Source organism: Doryrhamphus excisus, linkage group LG23 (genome assembly GCF_037039965.1).
Source record: "Doryrhamphus excisus strain RoL-2023G ecotype Guam linkage group LG23, RoL_Dexc_Guam_v1.1, whole genome shotgun sequence".
NCBI classification, from domain to species: domain Eukaryota; kingdom Metazoa; phylum Chordata; class Actinopteri; order Syngnathiformes; family Syngnathidae; genus Doryrhamphus; species Doryrhamphus excisus.
The window spans coordinates 1,785,322-1,802,897 of NC_136379.1; the positions used below are offsets into that span (position 1 = coordinate 1,785,322).

Sequence of the window (17,576 nt, forward strand, 5' to 3'; positions counted from 1 at the left end):
CATGTACTCTACGTCCCTGTGAGTGACACATACGGCGGCCTTACATGAATTTCTCTGTAAGTATGAATTTAATTTGATACATGTTTTTGGGAGGGCTGCACGGCAGTCGAGTTGTTAGCGCGCAGACCTCACAGCTAGGAGACCCGAGTTCAATTCCACCCTCGGCCATCTCTGTGTGGAGTTTGCATGTTCTCCCCGTGCATGCGTGGGTTTTCTCCGGGTACTCCAGTTTCCTCCCACATTCCAAAAACATGCTAGGTTAATTGGCCACTCCAAATTGTCCATAGGTATGAATGTGAGTGTGAATGGTTGTTTGTCTATATGTGCCCTGGGATTGGCTGGCCACCAGTCCAGGGTGTATACCGCCTCTCGCCCGAAGACAGCTGGGATAGGCTCCAGCACCCCCTCGCGACCCTTGAGAAGATAAATGGTAGGAAATGAATGAATTTACTTTTCTTGGACCTTTTTGGGCGGTCCATATTGGGCGGTCCATATTGGGCGGTCCATATTGGGCGGTCCATATTGGATTTTTCTGTCTCCGCTTTGCTGCATTGGTGACTTTTGGCTGCCTCCAGTCTCCCCTCTATTAACATTTGTCTGATTGCCATAGCCAACAGCCACATGGTGGACGGTAAATGCGTGACACCTTCTGTCTCCTCAATTGTTTGTTTGTTGACTGTCTTGTTCTAACGGAGGACTACATTGAAGAGGCTGGTGGTTTCACCAGAAAGATATAACATACCAGCGTCGTTTTGACATGCATGCCATCCTCCTTCATCTCAGTGCGCTCAGAGTGTGTTTGTGAGAGGTCAACATAGCTCGTTCCTCTGGTTTGCTCACATTACCATGTCTGTCTTCCAAGCAGTGCAAAGATGTCCCGTGGCACCTGACCTTTCAGGCTAGTGATATTTCCACTAGGCGGCCTGCTCCTGGTGTCATGCTTGCCTCTTGCAGGCCGAGTGCAATCTGAATGAGTAAAAGGACATTGCTCTCTCTCTTTCGCTTTATCCTTGTCCTGTAATATTTTGGCATGAGTACACACTGAGCAGCATCTCCCAATATGAGAATCCCTTTGGTAGACCCCCCCACCCCCGACAAGATCAACACATGAGGGTTGAGAAGCTGTGCAGGAAGAGATGTCATTACCAAGCTGTACCCCAGGGTGTAGCAGTTCACTGGATAGGTTAACTGGTCCGGCTGCTTTTTCGCGCCGGTTGGCATGGCTACCATTTCCCAGGGTGTTTTTCTGTCCCCATTCTAGTATTCTCAGTGGTCTTGCTGTGATTGCCATGCACGGTGGGGCCAATGTAAGCACAGTGTCGAGCCGAGGAAGCTCCATATGTATTCAACTGGTGATGAGCCTGTGATGTCACCTGATCATGGTATTTCTTTTATTTGTTTTGGACATACATGAGGAACATTACATGTCTACAGCTGCACAATTCAACATGTCTGAAAAAGGAGGAGGAAGAAGCAGATCTTGTTTAACATATTTTTCAGATTATTGGTCACACTTTTTGTCATACAGTAAAGTCTCGTTACATCGATATTGTCAGGAGTCGGAAAAAAATATCGATATAACCAGACTGTCAATATATCCGATCCTGCGCCGAACTGCATTAAAAGTGGTCAATAATGCAGCTTAAATCAATCTTTGCTTAAGGATTTCAATACCAAAAAAGAACACGGCGAACGGCTGCTTCCAGTCAACTTTATTTTTCACACTTCCACCACCAGAGCACAGCACACACACCGATTCCCGCACTTCCTGGTTCACAGGTCATGCTCAACCCGCCCCACATAGCTGGCCAAACACATGCCTGCAACAGAAGAACCAACAAACGCCAGGATGTACATATGAAAAACAGTGATTATTGCAAGCGATAAAAAGATATCTGAATACAACACAATTAAATACATGTATTTGTACGCTTGTGTCTTCGTTGGAATAGGTGTGTATGCTATGTCAGTTGGTTCTTCTGTTGCAGGCATGTGTCTGTGTGGAGATTGCATGTTCTCCCCGTGCATACGTGGGTTTTCTACGGGTACTCCGGTTTCCTCCCACATTCCAAAAACATGCTAGGTTAATTAGCGACTCCAAATTGTCCATAGGTATGAATGTGAGTGTGAATGGTTGTTTGTCTATATGTGCCCTGTGATTGGCTGGCCACCAGTCCAGGTTGTACCCCGCCTCTCGCCCGAAGAGAGCACCCCTCCCGACCCTCGTGAGGATAAGCGGTAGAAAATGAATGAATATTCATATGCTAAAAGTTACTAGTTTTGCGCCAGTTGACACATTTATCAATGCAGTTGTTATAAGTAAGCATAGGAATGGTTCTAAAGTTACTCTAAATGGGAGCGAAGGTGTAGGGATATCACATTTCTACAGCGATAATAACAAAACTCCCCACTTGTCTTTTATTACTCTCCAATAAGTGAGTTGTTTCTGCATCTCCGTACTGAACGGAGAACCTCGGTGCACAAAGCATCCACACAAGAGACCCTCGTCTTTGATGAATGGCTCTATCTTAAGGCATTAGGCGCTCTATTTTTCATAGCGTAGGCCGCTTTCGGCCATGCCGGGGAGAGCGAGCCTCCTTCCGTGCAAGGTGCCACCATCCTCACAGATGTTGACTAATCCAAGTCTCGTGTTTGGAGGCGACAGTGTCTGCTACCAGCACTGCCAAAAGGTCACACCTGTCAGCACGACTGTGGCATCTGCTTGGAAAGATGCAGCTGATGGTGTCGAGATTGTTTTTTTTTTTTCTTTTTGGCTTACGGTTAAAAAAAAAACAAACAAAAAAAGGACAAATAGGGATTTATGTCAGGTGACAAAAGAAATGACTGCAGAAGGTATGCATTGTGTGTTATCATAATATAACAATAGTTCACATATACTATACAGTGCAGCTTTTTGTTCCCCTTTTACTGTTTAATTAATATAATGCCAATGGACCTCACCATAGTCCACTTTATAATGTTTTTTCCTTCTATTCATCGCCATATTAATTGGCCCCCTTGCTGGAATAGATGTTATTAGTTTTTATAGTTAGGTTGCTTTGGTGCCACTATTTACCACCAGTGTTTTAATGCCTCGAAGTTACGTAAGTCCTGTTCTTGTGGGGATTTAGAGAAGCTTTGAAGAAATCATATTGCTAATTTAGCAGAATATATAATTTTTGGTTTTACTTTTAATTAATTGCAAGACAATTAGGCCAAATTCGAAGCGTCTCACCAGTACTGCATTAAAAACGATCAAGTATTCAATGCTTCACGCTCATGTTGTTTGTGGAGTTTATTTCTTACTATTGTTTTGGAGCGGCGTTACATTCATGGCCTCAGGATGGTCTTCATATTTAGTACAAAACCTGTAAATAACTAACATTTTCGCAGTAGGTTCTTTCAGAGCACCCGTGCTATATGGAAGATATTTGACGAGCGTTTGACGAGCACTCTTGTCATATTTAGGGTATCAAGGTTCACATAGCGCCAAATCACAGGATAGACTAGTTTTGGTCTGGTTGTTTTTTTCCCCATCTATTTCTGATGGGTGTAATGGTGTTTCATTGCTTGGTGTTTCTCTATCGAGCCTTGCTTTTGTGCACAAATACACACTTGGTACATACATTTGCAAGATGACATCCACACTGCAGGTCAGTTTTGATATTTTGGCTCATGTGACCTATATCAGATTTTTTTAACATCAGTGTGAACAATACAATTGAGATTTTTCCAACTGCGACTCAGGCCTCATTTGTATGTAGAAATAAATCTGATATATCACCGATCTACTGCAGGTCAGACGGTCAAAAATGGCTACACACATGTGGATATATACTGAAATATTGATACAGTAAAGTCTTGTTATATCGATATTCTCGGGAGTCGGAAAAAATATCGATATAACCGGACTATCCATATATCTGATCCTGCGCCGAACTGCATTAAAAGTGGGCAATAATGCACTCAACATTGTTCTATAGTATAGAACAATGTCGAGCAGCTTAAGTCAATCTTTGCTTGAGGGTTTAAATACCAAAAAAGAACAGAAGAACAGCAACAGAAGAACCAACTGCGTTCGTGGTTTCTCTTGTGTGTATAGATTCTATACAGGCATGTGTTTGGCCAGCTATGTGGGGCGGGTTGAGCATGACCTGTGAACCAGGAAGTGTGGGAATCGGTGTGTGTGCTGCGCTCTGGTGGTGGAAGTGTGAAAAATAAAGTTGACTGGAAGCAGCCGTTCGCCGTGTTCTTTTTTGGTATTGAAATCCTTAAGCAAAGATTGATTTAAGCTGCTTTTGTATCGATATAAGCAGACCAAATTGGCTGGCGGGAGATGAAAAGGGCATCGTAGTAACCAGATTATCATAATAACCGGGTATCGTAGTAACAGAACTAATTATATCATAAAAGACTAGAAATTTGCCGGGAAATGAAAATAGTATCGTAATAAGTAGTAATTCGTTATAACCGATATCGATATAACAAGACTTTACTGTACTTCCGAAAGTCGATTCTCAAATCAAAATATTGATACTTTTGATCCTTCAGATATATGATATAAAACACGAATATGAATATTTCACCATACCCTGCAGTGTGAACGTGGCCTTTATTTATCTGGTAATACAAACCACTCCTTTGGATCCTACTATTCTGTCCTTTTGATAGGAAGGTCATCCGTCCGTATCATTGGAAAGTATTTCATATATCATATTGTTGTTTGGCCGAGCCTCAGACAATCAGAAATCCTGTTTATCTCACAAACGAGATGGTGCGGTTATTAGAGATGATGGAAGTGCGGCGTTGGCGTGAGAAGGAGATGAAAACCGACCACACACCTATTTCTCCGTCTCTGAATATTTTGTGCGTGCACCTTGTTTAACTAGTCATTTACAATTCCTGTCCAAGCCGGGGGTTAGCCGCGCAGTCACAAACACCAACACAAAGCCATTCCGCTTCGGGCAAGCCCCCCTGCCATTCTCCCAGGACTACCTCGGTCGTAAATCAAGCTTGTCCCCTTCATGCGAATCCACCCGGAGAACCTGTGCAGCAGTTGAACATCATTAATGTCCCTGCCTGTTTACCTGAGCCCGGTTTTTGTCCTCTCTCACCCTGCTTTTTTTCACCCCCGCCTCTCGGTAATTTACTGCAGGTATTTGGCAGTCGCTCCTCAGATTACAGAAGGGAGGAGTATTTGCGGGTATCTTCGGTGTCATTATTTCTATGAAGGCAAGCCCTCCTCCCTCTGAGAGTTTACGCTGTCATTTCTTGCTCCAGTCGTGGTGCGGCAAAATTGTGCTGAAAATAGTGTGAAACAGCTGTTTGCAGGGACGGCAGATTGCTGCAGTTTTTCAGCTTGCTGGTTGCGAGTCTAAGCAAGTCCACCATGGAGTCAACATCTATGAACTAGACAGCCAGTGTTCATGGCATTTTTTGGACCGATTTTAGGTGAAAGCTCTTAGCAAAACATGAGCGAAACTGAAGGGGTCTTGATCCAACGTTTCTTGGGGTTTTTGCACGGCATGTGGAAGCAAAACCCCGGTCCATTTAAGGAATATCTGACCAAAGATGGTGAAGGTGGCCAAAATCTACGATTGCACCAAATAAATACATTATTGATATGAATATTAGATAGCATAGTCCCCTTGGGAAAAAAAGTAATAAAGTAATAAATAATCACCGTTTTGTGGTTGACTGCATCCTATCATTAGTCCAATATACATCATTTTGATTTTTGATAAAAATGGTCTAAATGAGGCTGCACAGCAGTCGAGTGGTTAGCATGGAGACCTCACAGCTAGGAGACAAGGGTTCAATTCCACCCTCGGCCATCTCTGTGTGGAGTTTGCATGTTCTCCCCGTGCATGTGTGGGTTTTCTCCGGGTACTCCGGTTTCCTCCCACATTCCAAAAACATGCTAGGTTAATTGGCGACTCCAAATTGTCCATAGGTATGAATGTGAGTGTGAATGGTTGTTTGTCTATATGTGCCCTGTGATTGGCTGGCCACCAGTCCTGGGACTCGGTGGCCAGTCCCCAAAAAGACTCGCCTTCTCAGATTCTGGGTCTACGGATTCATACATGCAAACAGTAGGTGGCACCAACGCTTCTCCACCAAGCAAGCCAGAGCTTTTCTACCTGTCACACACACACATACACCTATTGACCAAATAAACAGTATGGCGGTATGTTTCCCCTGGAAAAAAAAGAGTCTAGGAACCTAGGAACCACAGGTAGCGCCTGGTAGCAAGTGTGATGCTAATGTTAAGACAATGGATGAAGCCGAGTGATCAAAGAACTGTCCAGGGGTATGGGGGCCATTTGCACCCCCAAGCTTTTTTTTTTTTTTTTTTTTTTTGCGGCTTATGGCACATTGAAGAAATAAAGTTAAGCCAAAAAAAAACATAAAGTTGAAAAAAAAATAGAGTGAAAGACAAAATTTAAAGAGAGGAAGCTGAACTGTTGATACTAATAACTAATAATAAAACTAGATTTCTTTTTTTTACTATTTACCAAATTTCTTTTTTTCAGGTTTGTTCATGCTACAATCGGCTCTGTTGGTAAATCTAGTCGGAACTTGAAAGATCAAAGATGACAGATCACTCTTTTGCAGTAAAAATGTATCAGGTTGTAAGGACAGGTCGCATGGGTTCATGCCTTTTGTGCTACCAGTCTACACAAGTGATGTTCGAGTAACTTTCTGCTATTGTCTGGAGAAGTTTTATAGCTGTTGTTGTTGTTTTTTTATAGCCAGGGGGCTCTGTATTGCGTTGGCGAAATTGTTTTGGAAACTTAAAACTACTTCTTCGCTCCTAAGACAAACTTCTTTGTGTACGAAATGTAGTTTTTTCATTTAATTAACATGGTTCTTTCACATTTAGTGCAGGATCCATACCTGGACCTTTGGCCTGCTGTGTGCTTGGACCTTGTAGGATTGTTCTGGTTTTGTGGAGAAGGTCTATGAAAGACAAAGAAGCACAACAGGCATAAATCAGCCGACATATAAGACGGTCTTGCTCATTAAATCTTTGTTTGAGCATTGTTTTCCCTGTTTCATGGCCCTCCCCCAACTTTTGTTCCCGCGCGTAGTCATCGCTCGTGGCTTCTCATCGCCAGGTTCCCAGAGCTGGAGGCAAGAGTACAGAGTTCATTAAGCCTTCCACGTTGCAATCAATGCAGCTGAGACCAACGTGAAAACCTAAATGAGATCCTTTGTGACTTAACCTGCTTAACAGTTCACTTATTAACAACCCCCGCACCCCTACTTTCTCCTGTCATGACACCAGAAGGATGTGAGAACGTGAGGTGGCTCTGTGTGTTCAAGTTGTTGCATTTCGCACAAACATTTTTGGGAGAAAGTTTTGAAATCCTGCTGAATCCACCCAGCTGTGGTCGTATAATAGTCATATGAATGTGGGAGTCCAACGTTGCCTGTGGAGGACAAGCATAACTCCTGGTAACATTTTTATAGTTATACTCGCAGCTTCCAGTCCTGATGTGTCATGTTGTTGTGTAGGTTTTTTCCATATTAAAATATTGTCATTTTGTCACACCGCGACAAATAAACACATTCCTCTCTGCAGGGAAGTGTGCACTGTATTTTATTTTATTTATGCTATTTTCCTCCTCTCCCACCTGAGTGAGGTTTGTGCATCTTTATCGGAATGCCATTGAAATTCAGCGCAGACATAAGTACTGTAAAGTAAGGATGTCCCGATACACATTTTTTTTGGCTTATGATCAGATTTTTTTAACTAGTCTTGCCAATCCCGGGCTGCATGGTAACCAAGTGGTTAGTGCGCAGGCCACACAGCTAGGAGACCCGAGTTCGATTCCGCCATCTCTGTGGAGAGTTTGATTGCAGGACATCTGAACCACTGCTCAAAGTTACTGTACTGTTTTTGCACTTTTTAATAATGCAATGTACAGTTCATAAAATGCATAAAATGATGGGCTGCACGGCGATCGAGTGGTTAGCACTCAGACCTCACATCTAGCAGACCCGAGTTCGATTCCACCCTCGGCCATCCCTGTGTGGAGTTTGCATGTTCTCCCCGTGCATGCGTGGGTTTTCTCCGGGTACTCCGGTTTCGTCCCACATTCCAAAAACATGCTAGGTTAATTAGCCACTCCAAATTGTCCATAGGTATGAATGTGAGTGTGAATGGTTGTTTGTCTATATGTGCCCTGTGATTGGCTGGCCACCAGTCCAGGGTGTACCCCGCCTCTCGCCCGAAGACAGCTGGGATAGGCTCCAGCACCCCCGTGACCCTTGTGAGGATAAGTGGTAGAAAATGAATGAATGAATGAATAAAATGATGACCTTCTGAATTATAACCACATTATGTGTTTTTTGACATGGTTGTTTAACAAATTGCAGACAGGAAAAGCACATACAGTAAAGTCTCGTTATATCGATATCGGTTATAATGAATTACTACTTATTACGATACTATTTTCATTTCCCGGCAAATTTCTAGTCTTTTATGATATAATTAGTTCCGTTAGTACGATACCCGGTTATTATGATAATCCGGTTACTACGATGCCCTTTTCATTTCTCGCCAGCCAATTTGGTCTGCTTATATCGATACAAAAGCAGCTTAAATCAATCTTTGCTTAAGGATTTCAATACCAAAAAAGAACACGGCGAACGGCTGCTTCCAGTCAACTTTATTTTTCACACTTCCACCACCAGAGCGCAGCACACACACCGATTCCCGCACTTCCTGGTTCACAGGTCATGCTCAACCCGCCCCACATAGCTGGCCAAACACATGCCTGCAACAGAAGAACCAACTGACATAGCATACACACCTATTCCAACGAAGACACAAGCGTACAAATAAATGTATTTAATTGTGTTGTATTCAGATATCTTTTTATCGCTTGCAATAATCACAGTTTTTCATATGTACATGCTGCAGTTGGTTCTTCTGTTGCAGGCATGTGTTTGGCCAGCTATGTGGGGCAGGTTGAGCATGACCTGTGAACCAGGAAGTGCGGTGTGTGTGCTGTGCTCTGGTGGTGGAAGTGTGAAAAATAAAGTTGACTGGAAGCAGCCGTTCGCCGTGTTCTTTTTTGGTATTGAAATCCTTAAGCAAAGATTGATTTAAGCTGCTCGACATTGTTTGATAGTATAGAACAATGTCGAGTGCATTATTGCCCACTTTTAATGCAGTTCGGCGCAGGATCGGATATATCGACAGTCCGGTTATATCGATATTTTTTCTGACTCCCGACAATATCGATATAACGAGACTACTGTATAATGATAATATAAAATAAGTAAAAATATCTGTCCATTGAAATATACCACATATGTATTTTATGATTCCCCTCATTTTAACATATTCTCAAATAAAAATGTACACATAGCCTGATCTAATACAGAAACCTAAAAAAAGGTAGAAACCCAAGATGAGTCATTTTCCTCACCTTAGTGGGCATGCCCGACTACTGTTTGCATTTGCAGTGATTGCAATGAGTTGGATCACGTGGCGTCAATAATACAACATTGCAGCCTGGGTAAAATACCTTGAATGTAATTGTGGCATCATTCATCAGGCAATATCACACATGCAGGGCGCTTGTCACTGCCCTCCTTTCATAGAAAGGAAAATCCACTTTTTTTCTGCAACATCACCAACTGAATGAATGAATATTATTTATCCAGAATGTGACCAGACTTTTACAACAAAGTATCAAAACTTTTCCTTGAGATTGATCGAGTGAATGTATTGTAATGTATTTGTCTTTGATTATATATTGCAACAATGTACTTCATATAATCTGACTTCAGTGCATATATTTGTGTATTTTTGCATTTTATGTAATTTACTTGCAGAGTGAAAATGCATGTTTGCATCTTACAAAACTCCAAATGTAATGAGGCCTCCTCTGGTCTTGCATTAGATTTCGCCACAAAATCACATTGGGTGAAAAAAAAAAAAAAAAAAAAACAAGCGGCGGAACGAGATGAATCTAATCTTATAATATTATTTCTGTCAAAGCCCTGACACCAGCCCCCTACCCACAATGCAACAGTTGTCTCATTAATTCCATTCAGTCAACAATCACTACAGCCTGCACGGCCTGTCATATACGAAGCTATCTCGCAATTTACACAGAATGCAATCATCTTTTTGATGCGGTTTCACAATGCGTCATGTTCTTATAACACTCCACCGCATATAAACTCTATACCGGGCATTAGGATGTAAATGCATGAGTGTGATAAAACCTCACTTCAGCTTTGTAACTAACTTGACGCAATGTCATTTCCTGGTAATTTAGTTGAAAATGTAAATAGAGAGTTCAGAACTGTATCAAATTCAAACAGCGCTATTTTCCTCACAAACGTCAAGATGCTTAATTAGCAAGATTTTGCCATTAAAAATGCTATAACTTGAACCTTTTAAGTTCAAAATTAATGACTTTTTCTCACTTTCCCCCCACTGGAAAATCATTTTTGCCAGGCTCAAAGTGTCGCCATCCTATTCCCTTACGTAACATTTGAAGCTGTCATACAAGATAACAAATATGACGCATGTAAATACAGTGTGCCGTCTTGAATTGCAAATAATGACGGCCCCCACATATCTCCTTTTTTAACATGCTCTTTTATCGCATTATTAGCGATAAAGACCTTAACTGTTGCTCGCTTCAGTTTGCCTGTCGCGCCAGCAGATAACAAAACAGAGTACAAGCCGGCAAGCAAGAAATAATTAAGCCACTATGGTGGTCCAGTGCGTGGAAACAAATCGGCTTTTGCAAAGTTACTGAATCATTTCTTGTCGTATTGTTCTGAATGAACCAAAGTCGTCCTTTAATCGTATTTGCAGCCACGGATCTCGATACAAATTAAATCCTTCAACCATACAAATGTCATCAATGTTTTATAATCATTTGAAAAAAAAAATGGCCAATGACTTATGAACGATTACTTGCCTGTGCACCTGCAAAAACATTTTTTATATTTTCCAACCAATCTTTACACGCATGTACTTACCAATGCCCTAATGGTATATCCCAAATTTTGTTGCAATCCAGTTAACTAGTTTAAGCTGAATAGTCCGTGTGAGAAATGTTAACCCAATACGATAAATGGGGTTTAATAACAAGCACGATAGTTTTGACAAATAGGAAGCATCACCTTGCATCAGGGGTGTCCTTTATTTCGAAGAACCGTATGACATCAGGGACATTGACTGTAAATGTCGAACATTATTGATATATCTATAAAATACATGAATTAGTGTTAATTCCACACCACCATGGCAAATAATGCTTCTCCTGTGTTTATGTTTATACCATTGGCTGTATTGGAGGTGCAGTATCAAACAGTAACATTGCTGCATTGAAGGTCAACCAGAAGTGGGATTAAAGCCAAAGAAGCTTGCTGACGGGGTCTATTGGTGTGCCCTCTCCTTGGCCACATCTGGGTCGCAGCCATGTTTGTTTGTGCACTTTGCTTTTTTTTTTGTGTGTTTTTGCCAAAAGCTTGAACTTTCTCGATTGCAGGTCAGGGCAAAGTGAAAGTGTGAAAGTGAAAATGGAGTAATCAAGTACTGTTGGGAGGTGCTGTCAGGTCTCGAGGTTCAAGGTGGAAGTATCACAGATTGTTTACCCTTGATCTGGTGTTGACTTTGAGAGGTGAAAGGTTCAAGTAAAAGAGGTGAAATGCTGGAGAAAAACCAGATGAATTCTATATGATGAGCATGTTTACATCGTTGAAGCTAATAATAGCACACGAGATGTGTTGACAAATCCTTACCATGAAAATGCTTCACCAACACAAGTTTTCTATTTATAATGTGGCTTTTTACAAAGATAAATAGTCGTTTATTCTTCTGTCAGGATGTTATTATGGGGGCTGAAAGGATGTTAAATCAAATGCTTTTTATGGAAGCTTGAAAGTAGGATTTTATTTTATTTATTATTTGCTTGTCTGCTTGACGAGTGAATTCTGGGTAAACAAACACTTAGAAGGATGCTGCCTCATGTTATCAATAACATTTATTGATAACATCTTCCAATGATGTTTGGGTTAGATCAAGGTTGTATTGTCTTGGAAAAAATCAGCACACGCCGTATAATTCTTCTACTGTTGCACAAAAATGGTGGAAATTTGTCAAACCATGAACACTTACTGTGTTGGCGGTGCTGTTATTTATTTATTTTTTATCAAACTACTAAAGTTGGCTTGACTTGAAATTTCTCCCACAGCTTAATGCATTGGGCTACAAAACACCCACTGTAACGTAAGTGTGTTTTGCTCAATCACCATGAAATTTGGTACGCACCTATAAGGGACTGGCAAGCACATGTATGCAATATTTCAGCAGCATTGGTCGAAAAACATGGCCACCATCTAGCAAAATGTCTTTGCAGAAACATAGGCGGACCTTGACCATTTGTGTAATGATTATAAAACTGTGAAGATATATGAAGAGCTTGCAACCAAAAGGCGCTAAATCCAATTTTCACTAAGTTGCATGTATTTCATGAGTTTAATAGACCTCTGTCATGTGTATCCAAATCACATATTTTGGTCTTGAAATCATTTTTAAAAATATGAAAAAAAGTGATGTGAAATTTATGCTTTCAACCAAAAGGCGCTATTTCCATTTCAGATTTCAACCAAAAGGCGCTAAATCCCTTTCTTTATTCTGATTGGCCCAAGTTTCTCATCTATTGATAATCTGACCAATCAGAGAGAAGAATACAATTGGCACTGCACATACAGAAAGCCAGTATCAGTGCGCATCCTGTTTTGTTTGTGTACATTAAGTACACGTATGATAGTTACAGTATGTTATGCAATTCAGGAGAACACAAATTGTGTTTTTACAGTATTCTGTAACATGGAAGTTTTTTTCTGTGTTGTAATTATTTTATTAGCATAGCACATTTAACCACCTTACATTCTTTTACAACAATGCCATTGAAGAAGTTAAAGGTGACTTCAAATTTATTTCAGCCAAAAGGCGCTAAATCCGAAAAAAAAATTAATTAAAAAAATTATATAAAATACATGGTGTGTGCAGGATTTTTATAGCATGCATTTTTATGACCTATATTGATAGCTCTTTCATTTGCAATATAGACTTGATGACCAAATAGATTGATATGTGCATGATTAAAAATCATTGATTTTCTTGAAATCAGTCAAAATGGATTTAGCGCCTTTTGGTTGCAAGCTCTTCATATCTATATAATATTACACTACATGTATGCTGTCATCTCTCCTAAAGCATTTTAAGGACAACCCAAATGGGATGCCACCAATGAAATTCCAGCCCTGTGAATAAAAGGTGATGTTGTGTACATGGAGCTTGTTCTGTTGCCTCACAACAATTTGTTGTCGACCTATCAGAGGAGCTCCAGCATATACACAAACAGCACTTATACACAGAAAATGAACCATGCTTTGTGTGTTTTTGTGTTGTTTTTTGTGTCGTGTCGAGCGTGTCTCCAGTGGACGCCAGCCTGATGTCTGGAGAAAAACAATGTTGGCGGTTGGCTAATTGCATCTGGTTATCGTGAGCCGCTTGGCCATAACGAACCGAGGCACTGTGTAAATTTTCCAACCGCACAACAAGCGGGAGGCAATTAAATAGCGAAAGAAGAAAGTAGTGAAGATAGTCACCTCGAGTGACAGAACTGTCAGTCCAATAAAAAAAAAAAAGATTGCTGGAAAAGCAGAATGATTGCAGAAAGGTGAGGACGGGAGAAAGAGGTGGTCTGCTGGGAAATCCCCCCACTGAGCTGGGAGCCCTTTGCCCCCCCCGGTGGCGAGATGAAATGTCTTATCTGTCGGCCGCAGGACCCTGTCCTTTAAGTAGGGCTTGGAAAAAGTCACTGTCCGGCCTGCCAGCATCTCAACTGATCCATGTTCCCGTTGACCTTTTACACCGCTGACACTAACGCATGGCCAACTTCAGATTGTGCTAAATGTACTAAAAAATTGCTTGTTAATTTTAGATATGTGTTTGTGTGTTGTATCTATCATGTATTCCTTACAGTTTCTCACTCTGTTGTGACTTTTCACGGGTGGAGTTTGGTACTCTGGTCTGCGTGTGTGGCTGAATTATGCATCAGTGAAGTCACTACGCCGGTCTGATGTGACCCAGGGGAACATAACATATTCAGTGAGGACACAGGAGGCCAGAACACCCACTTGAAGACCCCCAATGTCCCGAACTGACAAAATAAACACGTCCTGATATGCCGGCCCCAGCAAACAGGACAGCGAGTGAGTTCGAGGTGAACAACCAACCCTTTACATGGCCGTCATCTTGTCACCCCATCACTACCCCTAAACAACTAAACGCACTAAACAAAAACAAAAAAAAAACAGTTGGTCACACCAGGACAAACAAGAAACCAAAACGAACAGAAGAAAAATCGAGGCTGCCCCTTAACATCACACCAGCGGCCAGAAAGAAGCGGCACAGGAGCGCTGCACATAACAAATTAATATATATACAAAAAATGGTACTTCCGAAGTGGTTTTGTGGTTTTAACTTTGAGGTTTTGTCGTGAAATTCTAAGTGGAATATTTTGTAGTTATGTATGCACACTCGGCTGCACGGTGTGCAAGTGGTTAGCGTGCAGACCTCACAGTGAGGAGACACGAATTCAATCCCACCTTCGGCCATCTCTGTGTGGAGTTTGCATGTTTTCCCGGTGCATGCGTACTCCGGTTTCCTCCCACATTCCAAAAACATGCTAGGTTAATTAGCCACTCCAAATTGTCCATAGGTATGAATGTGAGTGTGAATGGTTGTTTGTCTATATGTGCCCTGTGATTGGCCAGTCCAGGGTGTACCCCGCTTCTTGCCCGAAGACAGCTGGGATAGGCTCCAGCACCGTCTGTGACCCTTGTGAGAATAAGCGGTAGAAAATGAATGAATGAATGTACTCACACACTTTGGGTTAGCCTTGTGTTTCTTTTGTTATGGAGGATTTTCTGGATCTTCTACAACGATGAACAAAAGCTTTTTTGGGGTTAGGTGCACTTCATGCTCTCCCCGAGGGTTCAGAGGGAGTAGAGTGAGCATAATTTAGGTTTTAGTGTTACCAAGTAAAAAAAAAACATACTGTAATTACAGTCCATATACTGTATAATTGTTATTAAATGACCATGTGGTGAAAAAGAGCTGTTTTCCTTTCCACTTTTTCATGCACCCCATTAATCATCATCAATCATACGTCATTCTAAATAACGCACAGCTGTGTTTAGCTTCTACTTGGACTGTTTTATTGTTTTTAAGGTTTAAGTTGACTTTTTGTTTCAGGGTGACAGTTTGACCCTGAAACAAAACTGCAACTGCATGCTTACACGGTTGCTTATATGTTGTTAGAAAACTGCACGCATGCAGATCTTTGAAAGCGAAATGGAAGAGTAAGAATAGAAGAGGCAGAGGCCATGAGCAGCATCCAGGCCAGACACATTGTCGCCATCTGGTTGTTCCAGTAAGCTGACAGAGAAGCTGAATAATGCATCCATCAGTCTGCCTGAGTGTGCCGAGCACCGGGCAACCGAGCGCTGCTGCCAGCTTGTTATAGGCTCATTACAGGTGAAGATGACATGTTGGGGTGCGCTTGCCTTGGCATTGTCTCCGAGCCCTGCCCTCCACCGATAGCACCGCGCTCTGTCACGCCCCGTGCTATACAGACTGTGATCGAGTGTAGGGGGATTGAATGAGCCTCAATCCTGCCCCTAACCCACGAAAATGAAATTGACAGGCTCCCTAAAGTAATTGGTCCCAACGCTATTTTCTTTGGCAGGAAATACTGTTATCGACAAATAGGGGATTCAATAAGGGGCAGGAGATGAGGCTCTTGGCCGTGGTCTAAAGGCTGTGTGTGTGTCCACTAGTGTTGAACTTCCAGTGTCCCATATAACTGCCCTGCATAGCGTGTGCACACTCTTTGAGTCGTCTTTCTTTACGTTTTTTTTTCTAATTTCACTGTTGCTGACCGGTTTCTGCCCGCCTGAAGGGAAAAACTCTATTTCCCAGTAGCCGCTGTCCTTCTCCTCGGATTGTATTTCTTTCAGAGCGCTGGGTGTGTAATGTTGATATGGTCCCAGGACTCTTTTTATTTGGGATAGGGTCATGACAAAGTGGTTTACAGTCGGTGTTTTGTTTCCAGAGGTTAGACAGAGCCTGTGGTTGAAGTCTTGGCTTTTCTGGTCACAGATGAAAAGATAGTAGGAAATGAGTTTTATTCATTCATTCATTCATTCATTTTCTACCGCTTTTTCCTCACGAGGGTCGCGGGGGTGCTGGAGCCTATCCCAGCTGTCTTTGGCGGGGTACACCCTGGACTGGTGGCCAGCCAATCACAGGGCACATATAGACAAACAACCATTCACACTCACATTCATACCTATGGACAATTTGGAGTGGCCAATTAACTTAGCATGTTTTTGGAATGTGGGAGGAAACCGGAGTACCCGGAGAAAACCCACGCATGCACGGGGAGAACATGCAAACTCCACACAGAGATGGCCGAGGGTGGAATTGAACCCTTGGTCTCCTAGCTGTGAGGTCTGCACGCTAACCACTCGACTGCCGTGCAGCCGAAATGAGTTTTATTCATTCATTTTCTACCGCTTTTTCCTCACGAGGGTCGCGAGGGTGCTGGAGCCTATCCCAGCTGTCTTCGGGCGAGAGGCGGGGTACACCCTGGACTGGTCGCCAGCCAGCCAATCACAGGGCACATATAGACAAACAACCATTCACACTCACATTCATACCTATGGACAATTTGGAGTCGCTAATTAACCTAGCATGTTTTTGGAATGTGGGAGGAAACCGGAGTACCCGGAGAAAACCCACGCATGCACGGGGAGAACATGCAAACTCCACACAGAGATGGCCGAGGGTGGAATTGAACCCTTGGTCTCCTAGCTGTGAGGTCTGCACGCTAACCACTCGACCGCCGTGCAGCCGAAATGAGTTTTAATGGTCTGTAAATTTGTGTCGTCTTATCTGTGTTGTGCTCTAAATGCTTTTAGGCAAATGGACTGTAAATTACGGCCGATAAGTTACTAGTCCTTTTGTTCAGTTCTTTATTACTTTATTCCAATATGAAGTGTTTTTTAAGCCGGCCTGAATCGTCCACTAAAAATCGAATTCATAGCAACTCCAGCCTCCACTTTCAGGCGTTCTTCGGTGTAAGGCCTCAACTTAATCTAGTTTGTTGCACACCCTAATAAAAGCACCTGAGAGTCTCAAAGGTAGAACAGCGTGTGCAGTGACCCTTCCTGCAGATAGCTACTCTGCTGCATGTTTCGTTTTTTATTGATTTGGTCCCCAATGTAATGACTGCACCTACTGTTTTTTTTCCTTTTCCCTGGGTGGCAACCAAGCTGGAGAACCTACTATTTTTCAGCCATTACACCACATATAGTATTGCTGTTGTACAGTGATGCTGCAATGATGAAGTTGTCTTGTAGTGTTAGTATATGTTATGTATTCTAACGATACAGATAACCGTTATTTTCCTAGATGGACCAAATCATTATGAACCAAACACATAGAATTAGTGCTTTGGTCCGAT

General features: G+C 42.1%; 1 protein-coding gene across 6 annotated transcripts in view; it reads left to right on the top strand.

Annotated features, from left to right (window-relative positions):
• The window catches only part of diaph2 (diaphanous-related formin 2), a 388,637-nt gene that overhangs the window by 92,260 nt on the left and 278,801 nt on the right, over window positions 1–17,576 (top strand). The window lies entirely within an intron of this gene.